Below are 6906 nucleotides of genomic sequence, written 5' to 3' on the forward strand. Positions count from 1 at the left end.
ATACACCAGACATTCACAGCTCATACACTGTGCACACCACAGAAACACAACATATATAACTTATGCACGCACCACACCCAAAACACCCATGCTACACATACACCATGCACACACCACACAAACAAGCCAGGCATACACAGAAATGCTATACCTACAGCACACACTAGCTCACATACACTGCACAGATACAACATGAAAAACTCCATTTGTACAACACACACACACTCCACACATATACCAACACACACAGCATCATACCCCTCACACAAGACACATATGCCCCCATGTCCCACAAATATATGACACATACACTACACATATGCCACAAGTATACCACAGAGACACCTCACAAACAAGGTGTATATTAAACAAATATACATGACATACACAAAACAGACTCACAATGCATATGCCACAGACACCACACACACCACCAGTACCACACACAAAGACATATACACTGGTAATTTTCATGCATATGCTACACACATGGATTCACAGGCTGCCTGCCTACAACACACATACTTCACATGTGACACACACACCACACATATAAAAATATATCACAAAATAACCACACAAGTCCCCCACACACAAAGGCCACACCTACAACTTTTACAGCAAAAGCATATCACAGTCACACATATGTGTATGTTCCCACATGCACATAACCACAGAAACACCACTCACATTACACAAATACCACATGCTTGGACACAAAGCACCTAAGTCAACATCAAACGTGCAACATACATGCTAAACATTCATCATGCACACACCACACACATTACACACACAGAACATATGACACCAATACATATGACACACACACCAAACAACACACATACAACACAGACATATGCCACACGTACACCATAGGTATACCTCCCACACACCCCATGTATACCACACCCATGCTAAATAGACACTACACACAACATAGCCACCCCAGTTTTACACCACACACACCACACACTCATACATACCACATATAGAAGACATATATTTCAGTAACGTACCTTGTACACACAATTCCACAACATATATATCACAAAGACACTATAATATCACCACACCTTAAACGTGTGTTTAATCACACATACCATACATATGTCAGTCACTGCCACACAAATAACACACAACTACCCACACTGCACAGACCACACTTACTCTGCATATACTGCACATCTAAACCATGTTAACAATTCATATATACCACAACACACAGTTCACATGCACCACACCAAAACAGATACTAAGTTCTACATATACAGTGCACTCACACCACAGATATTATACACACACACACACAAATACACACAAAGCACAAACCCTACACCTACACTGCAGACACACTGCAAATATTCAACACACACTCAAATACACACAAATACAAATACACACAAATAGGAACACATACTTCACACTCACACCCACCCACCACACCACACCTTATTCAACACACACACACATGCACACACTCAAAAGCACCACACAAATATCACTCACAAGAACACATCACACCCACACACACACACCACACCTTCACCACAAATACACCCCACATATACCTCACATATGCTCAGCATACACACACCACACACAACACATATTCCATACAAACATACCAGACTCCACTTATTTTCCATACATAAAACACACACAGAAAACATGCACCATGCACACAAAACATACCCCACTCTCACCCCATAGAAACACTATTCACAGTGATACACACCACATATACTTCACAGAACCAACACATAAACACCACACACACAAAAGGTACATCACAATTTCACCACACATACTACACATACCTCCCATGCACCACACCTAAAACACTCCTATTTCACAGACATTCAACATATACACCACAACACATATTCACAATGCCACAGCACACACATTACACATGACCACAAACACACACATACACACACCACACATACACAAAACATGACACATATAGCAATGTACACACACAGTATGCATATGCTATACCCACTACATATGCAGCATTACTGCACATATCACATTCATGTACAACCACATGACACACAGAACACATATACCACATACAACATATATACCACACACACAAACAATATACATGTCATTTGATAACTACCCATATGGCACACACTCACAAACTACACAGACACCACATTCATACCACAGATACACTGCACACACAAATGTCACACATATGACAAACACACACCAAAAAATCCCTAGAGATACAAATAGTCATAGTCTACATCTATGCCACACACATACCACACACACCACCCACATACACCACAAATAAAAATCCTTTATGTCCAGGTCAAACGCACACTACACATACACAACACATACATTGCATATACACCACAAATATACCACACACACAGTATACATCCTACCACCACACACCACACACACAATTACTTTGACCACAGACACACCACACATGCAAACATACACACATACATCACAAAGAACAACCACACCTACATCACACATGTGACACACAAACCAAATATATCACAGTTAATATACATGCCATGTACACACCACAATATGCAAAACACACAAAATATGCGTATGTCATGCAAACACTATACATATTGCACACCCATCTCACATACACCACACCTAAGACATGCACATATTACATACATCACTTCCTCAACACACAAAAACACATAACTACATACTCACCACATACACAACACACACAACATACAAACTGCCACACAAACATCACTCAATCCCTTCAAACAAGGATTGCATATACCACACACAACACACATACAACAAACATCAACCACACACATACCAAACACTCACACACAACATGCACCACACACACACCACATATAAACCAGATCACTCAACATAAAACACACAACAGATATACACTACACACACTAAACAAGCACCACAATCACAGCACACAATACCAAACACACACCACACAAACAATACAAGTGTAACACAAACAGAATTACACCACATATGCACAATGGGTAAACCACACACAGCACACATATACACCATCCACGTGAAAAATATACACCACGCACATTTAACCTATTCACCACACTGACACTACACTCACCAATGCACACCACAACATACTGCTCAAAACTCACACCTAATCCACTCATACAAAAGACATATCTCACATGCAAATGCCAGATACACACCACATAACTATCACATGTAGGCCATACACTCCAATGCCTACACATCAAAAAAATCTACAGAGTAGGAGTCCACAGATACACCAATAAGATAACACACATAGAAACTTGGCACACACATCACAAACACACTATATACACACAACACACATACCACATGTTAACCACACATATGACATTCACACCACACACACACACACCACACCACACATCAAACACATATGACTTATAGGTCAAAACATGTGCATACATATACCACAAACACCAACCATACATATATCATACACGACACACAAACCAAAGATGCTACCACAGCAAACATAGACCACATACATATAACCCATATGTCATGTTGGTAACACACACAAACCAAACCGACAGCGCATATATAGCACAGGCAGATATATGTCACCCATGCGCCATAGTTACACCACAAACACATCATATCACATTTATAACAAACCACATGCTAAATAGATATGACACACAACATATACAAAGAATTTCACCAGACACAACACATGGACACATTACACACATACACCACACTTAACCCACACATATACAACATATATGCTTCACACATGCACACCACACACAAACCACACATATGCCACACACAAAAACCACACACACCAAAGACAACAGACACAGCACACACATTCTACACATCAAAAACACATCACACCTACCATACACACATTACCTATACAGAACAACACACACCACACTTGATTCACCTATGCCACACCTACAGACATCAAACACATATCATGCACAAATAAACATATCACATATACCACACATAAATAACACACATACGAAATACATATACATATACTGCAATCACAGATTCATGACACATACACCTCACACACCACAGAGATAAACAACACAGGTGCCATACACACAAACTCCACACATACTGCAAACACACCCTACATATACCACAACTTATACCACACATACTCCCACACATCACAGACATAACACACCTATCCTACATGCACAGAGACAACCCAAATTCACTGCACACATACCACACAAACATGCACCAAATACACACCATGCACACCACAAGACACTTCTCAACCCACACCTACACCACTTCCAATCCATCCCACCACAAATATATATCGCATTCCACCACAAATATTACACACATCACAAAACACACAAACACCACACAAAGATTGCATATATACCATACACTGCACATAAATCACACATATACCACCTACACACAAAACCCACACCACTCATATCACATAAAAGACAGCATGCATCACTTATACTAAACACACAAAGTCTACGCACAAGAAACACAACACACATAAATTCCATGCACACAATACATACACCACACCACAGTGCACATGCACCACAAATATACCACATGCACACCACACACACCACAGATGCTCCGAATGTACCACACACATGTGCATGCACACACACTACATGCCCTGCCCAAACCAGACATGCCACACAGAGACACACAAACACCATACCCACACCAGATATATACCTCACATACATCCCATATATACCACACACATGCACATGTGTGCACACACACACATGCCACATACCTGCCACACACACCTCACATATCAAACTTCCATCGCATATACACCATACATATAGTACACACTCTCACTGATACACACTGCACATACTGAACACACAGGCATACCATACATATACCAGAAACACACCAATATATACCACACACATACTCCACAAGAGACCACGCACTCACCAATCATGACACATATACATTGACAAATATAGCACATATAACACATATACAACACGTACCACATAGATGCCAAACATTCACGAGATATATGACTCACAAATACACACACCACATGTGCACCAACAAATCTTCAAAACAAACATCAACACCACACATATCTGCACACAACACAAAAGACAGACACACACACCACACATGTACCACACACACACTACATACATCACACACAGCATGTGTGCCACACAAATACCACAAAAACACACACTACTTGTGGAGAACAAACACACCAGAGATATGCCATCATCACAACTCATATGCCATACATACAGCAAACATGAACACACAAAACCTCCTATATAGCACTGACACACCACACACACTCCACACAGCACTCAAATACCATAATCACATACACACCGTACACATGCCATACATATCATACATATAAAACACACAAAAATACTTAAATCACAACCATTTTAAACAGATACCACACACAACACACACATAACAATACACTGACACACCACACAAATACCAAACAAGAGATAACACACACACATACCACACATATCACACAATAAACCCACATACAGAACACTTATTCCACAAGTAAAACACACACAATAACCTTACCAAATCCATACCACACATGACATGTGTGTCATACATATACCTCAACATGCCACACACATCACATATAAACCACACCTATATTTCACACACACATTCCACATACACACAAAAGAACTCAACACAAAAAGGACTCTTACACCATGCACATAACACACACACCAACAGTCTGCCTTCACATAATGCGCACCACAAATATACCAAATATACACACTTCATCTGTACTACAACACACCATACATATACCACACACATAGCACATATCAGACCTTCACCACATGTACAGTACACATATGCCACACACAAACACACACACTTCACACAGCTCAAGTACAACACACTTACACCATATAGAGATACCACAAACACACCACACAATGAGCACCTACTTACAACATTCACACACCACAATAACCACCTACTTACAACATTCACACATCACACAATAAGCACCTACTTACAACATTCACACACCACAATAACCACATATTTATATAGATCCACAGACATACACTACACATGCCACATGTACACAATGGACACAGATATTCCACACATACACCACAAACACACTAACACTATTCCATACATACACACACACACTACATAGATATACCACACTCTCCATACACATACAACACATGCACACACCACACATATACCACAACACATACACACACACCATGTACATACCACAGACACCCATACAGCACATATGCATCCCATATATACCACACATAAGTACTCATGCCTATCACAGACACACACACTACATTCTCATCAGACACACACCACACATACTTACACACACCAAACATACAGCACACTCCTCAAACATGTCCTGCAAACACACACCCACACCACACAGAAAGCACACACATGATACACCACATGCAGCTACACATACCACACTTCCATGATGAAAATGTGCCACACACATCTACCACATGCAAATCAACACACAACACATACAGCACTGCCACACCACCCATATACCCTTCACAGACCACACCCAGAATATACATGCACACCAAGCACATACATGACACATGCACTACACAACCCCACACATAAAATAACAATACACAAAATACAACTCACACTCTACAAATACATCACACACACACCGCTTACACACACATCAGAAACACAACACGTACAACACACAAACCACAGACTGTATGTACTCACCACACACACACCATACACCAGAAATAACCCCACAAAACCTCAATCAAATACATACCATGGAGACGACCACCATTAACATGCATATGCCACACTCAATGTACACACACACACACTACACAAACACACTCA

The sequence above is a fragment of the Leopardus geoffroyi genome, chromosome E1, assembly GCF_018350155.1.
Source record: "Leopardus geoffroyi isolate Oge1 chromosome E1, O.geoffroyi_Oge1_pat1.0, whole genome shotgun sequence".
NCBI classification, from domain to species: Eukaryota; Metazoa; Chordata; class Mammalia; order Carnivora; family Felidae; genus Leopardus; species Leopardus geoffroyi.